The 12,890-nt window shown below is 36.6% G+C and overlaps 1 protein-coding gene across 1 annotated transcript in view; it reads left to right on the forward strand.

Moving 5' to 3' along the window:
- LOC150089905 (uncharacterized) overlaps nt 1-12,890 on the forward strand; it is a 268,835-nt gene that overhangs the window by 229,287 nt on the left and 26,658 nt on the right. The window lies entirely within an intron of this gene.

Raw genomic sequence — 12,890 nt, forward strand, 5'->3', positions numbered from 1 at the left:
CACGGGTTTCACTATAACACGGTTTTCAATTAAGTTTAAGTCGAAAATTTACTGTACATATTAAAACTCATTCAATAGCCTAGACACATACTCTACATATATACTGCCTGATGGCAGTATATATGTAGAGTATGTAGAGAACTGATGGGAGCATTTGGCACGTGCCAATAGCTCCCATCAGGCAGTTAGCGGCAGCATGCAAGAGTGTTCAGTATTCTTAATTCCATCCTGATGAGACAACATGATAGCTTTTCATAACTTCATTTCATAATTTATTTTTACCCCTTTAAATCTTCTTCTTCAAGAGGAGTGTTTCTATTTACAATGGGTTTCCTCGGCCTACAAGTTATTTCTTGTTAGGAATTTTTTCCCGCCATAAAGTGCAGTTCAAGGTGTCTTGGTCGGTTAAGCCTCGGGCTGTCATGCACTCCCGTACTCCATCCATCCATGTCCTCCTAGGTCTTCCTCTTCTCCTTCTTCCAGGAGGTATCCATTCCAGGATAGCCTTTGGATATCTGTTTTCTTGCATCTGTTTTACATGGCCATACCGTGTTAGATGCTTTTCTCTGATGGTGTTGTTTGTTTGTTTGTTATTTGGTTTTTAGGAGCATTAGCAACTAAGGCCATATTGCTCCGGGATATGCGGTGGTCATTCCCTGACCTTTCCGCATCCTCCGTATTTGGTGGTGATGGGCTCGAACCCCGGTCTAATCAAGAAGCGTGTACTACACACTGCTGCTCCTTCCCACCTGGCTACGGAGGCGCCCTGATGGTGTCAATAATAGTGTTTTTCACTTTCATTTTTTCCCTTATGTCTTCATTCCGTTTTCTGTCTCTTCTAGAAGTTCCTGCTGAGCGTCTCCAAAAATTCATTTCTGTGGAGAGCAATTTGTTTTCCACTCGCCTATTCAATGTCCAGATTTCCGCTCCATACAATAGAAGACTTTGTACAATCATTTGAAATATAAGTTTCTTTGTTTTATGTAGGATATTTTTGCTCCACAGAACAGAGTTTAACATGCCGATAGCCTTTCTGCCATCTGTAATTCTCTTATTGATGTCTGCTTGGGATGATCCATCACTTTGTAAGATTGATCCCAAATATTTGAATTTATCAACTTGTTTGATTTTAAAACCTGCAATATTTAGAACGTGTCCTGGCCCTGAAGACAACATTTCAGTCTTGCTAAAGTTGATTTTTAGACCCCATTGTTTATATTCCTCAAACAATTAACGACATGCATACTTTGCATCTTCTAAGTCTTGTGCTATCACCACCTGATCGTCTGCAAAAAGTAAATTGTGAATATAGGTGTTCTTATTAATTGGCAATCCCATTTTATTACATTTTTTTTGACCAGGATCTTAGGCAGTGTCGATATAAATTTTGAAAAGTGTTGGTGACATGCAACAACCTTGTAATAAGCCTTTTGAAGTGTGGAATTCAGGTGGCAAAGCTGATCCCACTTTAATTCTGCATCTATTATTCCTGTAAATTGCCTTAATAATGTTAATCAGTCCATCAATATTTGCCTTTTTCAGTGCTTCCCATAAGAGTTTTCTTGGAACACTGTCATATGCCTTTTCAAGGTCAATGAAAATCATAATGATTTTTTTCCCTTTTGATTGGCATTTTTCAAGGATCTGTCGTGCTGCTGAGATATGATCTATGCATGACCTCCCAGCTGAAAAACCACTTTGTTCTTCTGATACCTCGATTCGGGCTTCTAAATGGTTCCTGGTCCATTTTCCAAGGATCTTTAACAGCAGAGTTCAGGACGCATATTCCTCTGTAATTTGAACAGCTTTTCCGATCGCCCTTCTTATAAATTGATGTAATATATCCTGTTATCATTTCTTTCGGTATTTCTTCTCCTCCCAGTATACTATTTAACAGTTTTTGTATCAGAACAGCCACTCCTCTTCCTCCATATTTCAGAAGTTCCATGTAAACTCCTCCAGGTCCAGGTGATTTGCCATTCCTTCCTTCCTTTAGCAGGAGTTCCACTTCCCTAACAGAAACTTTTAAGCTCGAGTCTTCTACACCAAAATCCTCCATCGTCTTGAACTCTTCCCGGTCTTCTTTTAAAAGTCCTTCATAGTACTCCGTCCAGTCTTTCAAAGGTGTTCATTGCAAACCAGTATTGTTTATTCTGTTTTATCAAGTCTTTAAGGACCTTCCATGATTCTGCTGATTGCTTGAAGTCCAATTTGCTATTAATAGTTGTGCATTTCCTTTCCCATTCTTCATTTTTCACTTCTACTACCAACCGATTGGCTATTTTCTTTTTTTCAACATAAATGTTCCTATATTCATTATTCCTATCACCCAGCCATTTCTGATATGCAAGTTTCTTTTCCTCTACAGCAGCTCTTCCTTTCTCTGTAATCCTGGTCGTTTTTGATCCTTGGCTCTTCTTTTTGCCTAGGAGTTCATGAGCTATTTTTTAAATACGCCTTTAAATACGATTGAAAATATATTTGCATATTGGCTAGAAATCACTGCCAACAACGTGCATTTTGCTTGGCATGTTTTATCCCATTTGGCAAATGATTTCACTGGTTTTGAATCGCAAATTCAGACAATTACCGAAGACACTGTGAAGATCAGTAAAGACTTGAGATTCAAAACTTTGGACACTGCCAATTTACATAACTGCATTGACTCACGTGCAAATGGCTTAGATGATGCAACTCTCCTTGAAATTGATAAGTAAACTGCATATGAAGAAAAGGGGCTTAGAGGGGAACAGGTATCCTGTGTGTTATCAGACACTCAGCCTAAAACACTGATGGATCCAATATCTCTCTATTACAGAAGATTTAGGAGAAGTCCGGTTGGCCTGCCTCCCTAAAATCCACTCATGCACACCTTCTCGATGGTAAGCCCTGTTACGTCACTTAGGTGGCAACGAACGTGTAGAGTGGTTCTCTTCAAGACGCCTGGTCAGCGTGAAGAGGAAAAGACCAAACCCTCCAGCAATGAGAGCACAACAATACAAATGGCCCTCAGTCCCCAGCAGCTTTCACTCTCCCTCTTACGGCAGCGAGAGGATCAGAGTGGAAGCAGAGGGTGCTAAGAATCTCTGGGTACGACCAGGCTGCCATGCACGGAAATTGAACTTGGCCTGTTATAACGTAAGAACACTCATCGGTGAAGACAGGATATTAGAGCTGGAAAAGGAATTAGAAAATGTGAATTGGAATATCATCGGTTTGGCTGAAACAAGAAGAAGAAATGAATCACTTATAAGTTTATCAAGTGGAAATCTGCTGTACACCAATGGAAACAGTGAAAGGAGTGAAGGTGGAATTGGGTTTCTGGTCCATAAAGATTTTAAAAACAACATTTTGGAATTCAAAAGTACATCACCAAGAGTGTCAAGACTAATACTCAAGATTTCTAAGAGATACAAGCTAAAGATTATAATGATTTATGCACCAACATCGAGCCATGATGATGAAGAGGTTGAAGAAATGTACACTGAAATTGAGACTCTTCTAGATGAGCAGAAAACCCACTACACTATTATTATGGGAGACTTCAATGCTAAGGTTGGAAAAAGACAAAACAGCACAGAAAGGGGAACTATAGGAAATTTTGGAATTGGTGAAAGAAATGAAAGAGGTGAAAGACTTGTGGAATTTGCAGAATCTCAAGGACTGTCAGTAATGAACACTTTTTTCAAGAAACGGGTGAACAGAAAGTGGACATGGAAGAGTCCAAATGGATTAACTACTAATGAAATCGACTTCATCCTCACTAACAGAAGATATATTGTGAATGATGTTACCGTCCTGAATAAGGTAAATGTTGGAAGTGATCACAGAATGGTAAGATGTACACTTGATATAGATGTAGGAAAGGAAAGGAAAAAACTGACTCGAGTAAATAATACAAAGGTCTTTGAAATAACAGAGGAGGAGAAAAAGCAGTATGTACTGGAACTTAAGAACAAGTTTGAGCTTCTGCAGACTGCTGAGGACCAAGATATCGACGAGGAATATTACAACTTTTTGAAAGTGATAAAGCCCAAGAAACCTATAGGGAAAAAGAAATCCAAAGAAGAAAAAATTAGTCAAGAAACACTTGTCATGATGAACCGAAGACGACAAATGAAAAGCAAGAAAAACACTGACAGGGAGAAAATCGAGTATACTGAGTTATGCAAAGCCATTAGAAAGAGACTCAGAGAGGACATAAGAAGATTTAACACAAGAAAAGTAGAACAAGCATTAAGGGAAAACAAAGGATTTAAATCAGCAGCCATGAGCAGTAATACAGAAAGACAAATGATACTGAAACTGAAGAATAGCGATGGTGTACTTATAAACAGCAGAGAAGGCATAATTCAAATAGCAGAAGACTACTATAGAGAATTATACAAGGAGCAGGGGAATGATGCCAGCAGTGGGGAAGATGGATTGCAAAGTAGCAACACGTACGACATACCCAATATTCTTCCTGATGAGGTAGAGCATGCATTGAAGAAAATGAAGAATCAGAAAGCCCCGGGGGAAGATGAAGTTACTGTAGAGTTGTTAAAATTGGGAGGAAGAGACATAACACAAAAACTGGCAAGGTTCTTCACAAAGTGCATTAGAAAAGGTGTGACGCCTAAGCAGTGGAATAATGCAATCATAGTTTTGCTGCATAAGAAAGGAGATAAATCAGAAATTGGAAATTATAGACCAATTAGCTTGCTATCCCACATCTACAAGTTGTTCACAAGGGTCATTACTAACAGATTAGAAAGAATACTGGATGAGAATCAACCGAAAGAGCAAGCTGGCTTTAGGACAGGATTCTCAACTATGGATCACCTTCATGTAATATCACAGCTAATGGAGAAAGCAAATGAATATAAAATACCATTATGCCTGGCATTTGTGGATTATGAAAAGGCATTTGACTCCATACAGCATAAGGCAATGTTTCGGGCACTGGAAAGACAAGGCATTGATACCCCATATATTATGATTTTGAAGAAAATATACGAGAGTGCTACCTCCTTTATTAGACTAGACAAAGACAGTAGGAAATTTAAAATTGAGAAAGGAGTTCGACAAGGAGACACAATATCTCCGAAGCTGTTTACTGCTGCCCTTGAGGAAGCTTTCAGAAGATTAGACTGGTCGCAGAAAGGAGTCAATGTGAATGGAGAGTACCTAAACCATTTACGATTTGCAGATGACATTGTGGTCATAAGCCATGATCCCAAAGAATTAGAGGAAAATCTTAATCAGTTATGCACAGCTAGTAAGGATTTTGGACTAAAGATGAATATGGCTAAAACAAAAGTAATGATGAACAAGTATGCCACAGAAAGGGAAATAATGATTGAAGGAGCAGTAATTGAAAAGGTGGAGTCATATACTTATCTGGGACAAGTTATTAGCTGTAATAATGATAAATGGCTGGAAGTCAAGAGAAGAATAAATTTTGGATGGATAGCATTCAGGAAATATAGTCACATACTGAAGAGCAATATCCCAGTTTGTCTGAAACGTAAAATAATGGACCAATGTATACTCCCCATCATGACTTATGGAAGTGAAACTTGGGCACTCACCAAAAGAATGGAAGAGAAGCTGAGAACTACACAGCGAAGAATGGAACGAATCATATTGGGAATAAGACTGTTAGATAAGAAGAGAAACACATGGATTAGGCAACAAACTCAAGTAAAGGACATTCTTATCAAAACTAAAGAACTAAAATGGTCTTGGGCAGGACACATAGCTCGAAGACATGATGACAGATGGACTAAGAAAATAACAGAATGGTATCCAAGAGGAGCTAGAAGAAAACCTGGAAGACAAAGGCGGAGATGGATAGATGAAATTCATGAGTTTGTGGGTAGTAAATGGATGTCCAGTGCTCAAAACAGAAGGAACTGGAAAGTTGCTGGAGAGGCCTTCATCCTGCAGTGGATTGAAAATGGCTGATGATGATGATGATGAAGAAAAGGAAAACAATTCTGAAGTGGCACCAAAAGAATTTTCAACAGAAGAATTGGAGAAAGTTTTTTTGGGGATTGACATGGCCTGTGAGACGATTATGAATGGAGATCCGGATGTTGAACATAGCATCAAGATACGGAAAATTTTACAAGATGGGATTCGATGCTACAAAGACTTGTGCGCCGAGAAAAAGAAGAGACAACTTCAGACTTTTTTTTAACTGAAGTACCTAAATAAACAATAAAGCTTTTTTCTCATCTCTCACGATGTTTCCTTTTCATTAATACAATTTTTGTAATATTTTTTAATTCAAATCCTTTTAATTGGCTATCAAGTGCAAATTGTTTATAGATTTATTATAATTTGTTTATAGACTATTTCTCTGGTACGCATTCAATTAAAACCCATTATAATTATACCTCAATCAGCACGGTTTCACATAACATGGAACAGTTTTGGTACTAATTATCAGTGCTATGCGGAGTATTGCTGTACAAACAAACAAACAAAAAAAAAAGACATTTCCATTTTTCTCTAATCATGAAAGGTCCCTGTGATCATTTTGTCACCCCTTAAGAGCTGTCACATGGATATGCTGCTTCCAGGCTTCCATGTGAATATGGTCCTGCTTGGAAATATTGCTTACCATCTGACGTGCATAAATGGTCCAGATGTCTTTGTTAGATTTAATATTATGCATGCAACCAGTGATGCTTATGATTGGCGCATGCTGGCAACTAAACTGTTGCAGTGATAATTAAGTTGCTGATAGTGGTGGCACTTTGAGCATGAACACACTGAGATACAACAGTTGCTGATGATGGACTTCACAGAAATGGTACAGGTATATCTTGCAAAATGACATGGTAATGTTTCTGAAAAACATTACTGAGTGAAATCTCATTAAGTGAATAGTGATTTTCAGCATACATTCTTGCTATAAAGATAATGTTCCTTTAAAAACAATTAAGTAGTAAATTTTAAATATAATACTTGTTAAAATGTAATGTAATAATAATGAAAGAAGTGGACATTGCATGTGTTTCATAAATAATGAAATAACAAGTCTAGCTATTTAAAAACAATAATAAGAGAAGACTGAACTCTTTACATTGTTGGTTTGTTGTACAATTCTGGCATAGTCTCTTTCTGTACATAGCTGTGAGCAAACTAAGCCTGTTACTTGATGCATTGATCTTATATTGTGCAGGCACTTTGCCATGAGTTGTCTTAGCATTACTTTACTTTGAATAAAAGGTACTGCTCCAGTGGGGAAGTATATCCTGAAAAGTGCAGGATGTCCAAAAAAAATTTTCATTGTTAGAAAAGATCATATCTTTTGATCTGATTTGAAATACAGTGGATTCCAGTTATTTGTGACACATTGGGACTAGTGCACTTTGGCCCAATTAAGCGGCTGCCCCAATTATGTGCAGTTTCACGTAAATAGTTAAAAATACAGTGGACCCCCACTTTGTGATTGGTTCACCGTTTGTGATAGAATTAAAATCACATTTGTGATTCTAATAAGCAAAAATAGGAAGAATATTATCCACAGGCTATAAAAGTAAAGATATATATTAAACACAAATTTACTCTTTTATTACCTTACCAATTAAAAAAATTAAATAATGCATGTAAAGCCAAAGAATATTTTCCACAGGTTATCAAAATAAAAATAAATTTATGCTTACATACATGGCTTAATTAATACTGTAATATGTACATACTAACTAATTTATGTTTCTGTTCATTGACTTTTTTTTGTTGTAAAATTTAAAACAGTAAAAAAGGTAAGCAATCAATAACAAAGAACATGGCATGCACGAATTGCAACTAATACGATACGTGCAAGTGAGATATGGAGTAACAAGTTTACGAAGCTTTAAAAATAGGAATAAAGAGAAGATTCTGAAAATTTATTTATGTATTTTATATGATTGAAGATTTCAGTGAAGGGGAAGCAAATTTCACCATAATAACTTAAAAACCCACAGAATTCCAGCTATCAATATTATTGCAAATGCAATAAGATCGAGTTTACTACCTGTTTATAATAGATTGCACTAACAGAAAAGCTCAATAAAGTGGAAACTGCAAATTGTTTTATGGTTGTGACTTCCAGAAATTCTACCAGACCACGTGGTCCATTCGGAGATAATTAATCTCAAGTGCTGCAGTCTCCTGCTCCGATTAAATGGCATGTTTTCCCAATAAAGCAAAGAAAACCCTGGCTATTTTCTCGATTAGGTTGTGTTCTTTAAGATTTGTCCCAAATAAGCAGTTGCCCCGATTAATTGGTGGCCCAAATAACCGGAATCCACTGTAATAGTTTTTGTTTTCATCATTAAAAAAGTATAATGGAAAAAGTTTGTTTTCTGTTATACTTCATTGATCATTGGTTGGTTTGATGGCAGTTCCAAAGTAGGCCATAAAATAAAATTGTTAGTGTTTAAAAGAAATTATGATGTGTTTTTTGGCTTGCTGTTACAATTCACTGAGTCAGGTTCAATGTAATTATCGTCAGATATTTAGGAAGGATCCACACATTCTAATCTTTCGTGTGTGGATGGAAAAGTTCAAGAAAATATTGCAGTGTTAAAGTAGTGGATGGCCTTGAATGTCTGCCAGAGTTCAGGAGAATATTTGTAATGCATTTGTAAATTTGTAATCCATTGAAGCCTAAAGAAGAAATTCAATTTAACGAGCTCCACAAGATTCAAATTCCAAAATCAGTGGCATACTATGTCATTCATAAAAGGGTTGGATTATTTGCTTATAAACTTTAACTGGTGCAGTAGTTGTTGCCAAAAGACAGGCCACCATAATGTAGTTAATTGAAGAAGAAAGCAGTTCCCTACTAATTGCTTACCATTTCACCTGAAATGCTAAGCAACGTGTGGCAGGAGGTTGAGTACAGATTTGACATCCTTGGAGCTGCAAGAGGGTCACATGTTCCAGTTTATTTATACATAAAAACTTTGAGCTATTATGCCAATTTACATTTTAAGAAAAGTTCTCTGATATTTTACTGCTGATACTATTATTATTATTATTATTAACAGCTACAAAACAGCAAACAAACGTGCCTGAGGGTGCAGCTACAAAGAATTGTTACACAGCTTCAAAGCAGAAGCTTGGAGTATACATTTCCCAAAGTAAAGAAAAAAAAATAAATGTACAGATAAAATAAAACTAAATAAATAAAAGTAGGACTCATCCGTCCTATTTAAGTGAACAGGTAGGAGTAAGGCAGAGCACTGGTATTTCTTCACACACATTACACAATCAAAGTCTTAGAACTTAAAAGAAGAGTCCATTTTAAGTCAGGTACCGGATGAGGTTAGCAATTTCAGTTGCCTTTTGAAGTGTCCGGGGGTGTCAAATATCTCAATATTTGCTTTGTTCATTGATCTTGCAGTCCTGTTGTAGAAGTTGTAGTATCCATAATTTGTTCTCGCATAGGATGGTTTCAGCAGTGGATGGTTTCTTAACGCTCTTGTCGGAGCGTTGAAATTTATTTGTGAGACGAGATGAGGGCAATTCAGGGTACCATTTAACAGCTGGTTAAGAAGGAGTAAGTCGGCTTTATCTCTTCTTTTTTTCAGCGTTTCGAGTCCAAAGAATACACACCACTCTTGGTAGGATTTCTCATTGTGTTCAAGGCCACTTTTAAAGCAAATGTATTGGATTGCTCTTTTTTGAATATTTTATTTCTAATTTTTGGTAAGCAACATGTGGGGACCAGATGTGTGAGGCAAATTCTAGGGCTGACCTAACATAGATTTTGTAAAGAAAGATGAAAAGTGCCAACTGATTGAAGTCTCGGTTAATTCTTTTCAGGAAACCTAGTTTTTTGCTAGCTGCCTTCACAATGTTAGAGACATGGACATCAAAGGAAAATGATTCTTTAATAAAGATACCTAAATGTTTGGCTGTACTAACTTTTTTGATTGCCTTGTTGTTGATACAATAAGAAAAATTAAGTTTGTTTTTCTTGTGTGCATTAGCAAAGCTCATCAGCTCACACTTGTTTTCATTGACTGCCATTTTGTTCTCCTTCAGCCACTGAATAACTCGTTGAAGAGCTTCGTTTAGGATGATGCAGTCATTGGTACTGCGAATTGCTTTATAGATTTTTATGTCGTCTGCAAATACGTTGCTCATACGATTTTTATGTCGTCTGCAAATACGTTGCAAATACGTTGAGGGCAATTCAGGGTACCATTTAACAGCTGGTTAAGAAGGAGTAAGTCGGCTTTATCTCTTCTTTTTTTCAGCGTTTCGAGTCCAAAGAATACACACCACTCTTGGTAGGATTTCTCATTGTGTTCAAGGCCACTTTTAAAGCAAATGTATTGGATTGCTCTTTTTTGAATATTTTATTTCTAATTTTTGGTAAGCAACATGTGGGGACCAGATGTGTGAGGCAAATTCTAGGGCTGACCTAACATAGATTTTGTAAAGAAAGATGAAAAGTGCCAACTGATTGAAGTCTCGGTTAATTCTTTTCAGGAAACCTAGTTTTTTGCTAGCTGCCTTCACAATGTTAGAGACATGGACATCAAAGGAAAATGATTCTTTAATAAAGATACCTAAATGTTTGGCTGTACTAACTTTTTTGATTGCCTTGTTGTTGATACAATAAGAAAAATTAAGTTTGTTTTTCTTGTGTGCATTAGCAAAGCTCATCAGCTCACACTTGTTTTCATTGACTGCCATTTTGTTCTCCTTCAGCCACTGAATAACTCGTTGAAGAGCTTCGTTTAGGATGATGCAGTCATTGGTACTGCGAATTGCTTTATAGATTTTTATGTCGTCTGCAAATACGTTGATTTTGATTTGGTAGTCTCCAAGGGTGCTTGGCAGGTCATTGATGTAGATAAGAAATAATAGCGGGCCTAAGGATGAACCCTATGGGACACCAATTTCAGGACTAAAAGGATATGAGGTTTTACCTTTAAATGTCACGGACATTTCTCTACCTTCCAAGTAGTTTTCAATCCAGTTTAGTGCTTGTCCTCTGAGACCATAGTGATGCAGTTTGTTGATTAGTCTCTGATGGACTACCTTGTCGAAGGCTTTGCTTAAGTCAAGGAAGATGGAGTCGACTTGTTTTCCTTCGTCAAGCGCCTGGGATATGTTCGAAACAAACGAGATCATATCTGTGGAGGTGGAACGACCCTTGATAAATCCGTGAGAGTAATCTGACAAATTAAGTTTCATAAAGTTAAATAGCTGCTTCATTACAATGGATTCAATTATCTTTGAGAGTGTATTCAATTGACAAACTGGTCTGTAATTGTTGGGTGAGGATGGGTCTCCTTTTTTGTAAAGAGGGGTAACAAGGGCCTTTTTCAGTTGAGCTGGATAGATTCCACTCTCAAATAGCAATTTTCTTAAGTGAAGTAATGGCTTTATAAGTGTAGTTCCACATTTTTTCCATAAGACAGTAGGGATACCGTCCAGGCCTTGTGTGAAGTCCTTTTTCATACTATGGATTGTGCTCAGTAATTCTGCTTGGTTTATTTCAAATACTGTTAGGGTATCAATGTAGTTGAGAGGAAAATTTTCGTTACCTTCCATCCCGTCATCTGCTGTATCTGTTTTGTAAATTTCTTCAAAGCTGCTAGCAAGGTAGTCCGCCTCAAACAAAGATGACAATTCACTGGGAATATCTAGTGTGTTTACAGCCGCATTTTGATTTTTTGCTTTGAAATAGCTGAATATAGACTTCATATCTTTTGCCTCGAAGACTCTTCTTTTGACAAAGCACAGGTATTTGTTCTAGTCCTGCTTTAATGTTGTTTTAACCTGTCTTCTTAAGGAGGAATATTTATTGTAAAGGCATATTTCTTTATTTGTCTTAAACCTACTATGCATTTTTTGTTTTTTTGCCAGTAGGGATTTTAGTTCCTTAGAGAACCAGTGTGCGTAATTTGTATCAGGAACACTATAGCATGGAACAAGATTGTTAGTTACTTCATTAATGATTTGGTAAAAGCAGTCCAGGCTTCTTGAGGATCATTGATTTTTAATAGTAATTCCCAATTACAGTTTTTAAATGCATAATTCATATCAGGCCATTTCACTTTATTAAAATTGAGCTTTTGTTTTTGTTCTAAATCTGTATCTTTAATAACTGATCTCTTCTTGATGGAAAAAGCCACAGGAATGTGATCTGACTTGAAAAGATTAGTTGGCTTAAAGACCACCAAAGGAAAGTTGGTGAAGACTAAATCCAAGTAGTTTTCATTTCTAGTTGAAAATTCACAGATCTGATTCAGATTTAGAGAGATGAAAATTTTTTGACATCTACCCTTAAGTGTCCAGACATTAGTTGGATTGGCATTACATCCATTATAGGCATGTGGCATATTATACGTAATTTGAAATACATTTTTATTGGAAATTTCGAAATTTACTTGATATAAAAGTACTGTTAAAAATATTTAAAAACAGAAGTATCAAAGGATGTATCCTCCTGTTAAGCATAGATAGCCATAAACTGTATTTCTTATTTGTAGACTGGATTAAACTTGCACATTTTTTGACATCCTCAGGCAGCTAGTTTTGGTGGCTGTTCCTCCTTTTAGCATTCAGCAGTTGTAGTTGGCCATGATACTGACATCCTTCCTCCTTGGTACCATTTTTTCATTTCATTTATATCCTGATAGAATCTTCTCCCTACCATTCACTTAAACTATCTAAATTTTCTGGGAAATAGTTGATTGAGAGTGCCAGTGTATATTAACACTCATATTGCAGCCTAGTTTTTTGAACTTTTCCAGCACATCACTCACAATCATCTCATAATCTGGGTGTTTATTATTTCTCAAAAAATTGCATGTTATAATTTTAAAACTATTTGTCCAAGCATCTCTCAGTTTTGTTTATGGATTCTTCAAACACAGAGTTTTAGCAGC

Source organism: Mastigoproctus giganteus, chromosome 2 (genome assembly GCF_048544385.1).
Source record: "Mastigoproctus giganteus isolate SK-2022 chromosome 2, ASM4854438v1, whole genome shotgun sequence".
Taxonomy (NCBI): Eukaryota; Metazoa; Arthropoda; class Arachnida; order Uropygi; family Thelyphonidae; genus Mastigoproctus; species Mastigoproctus giganteus.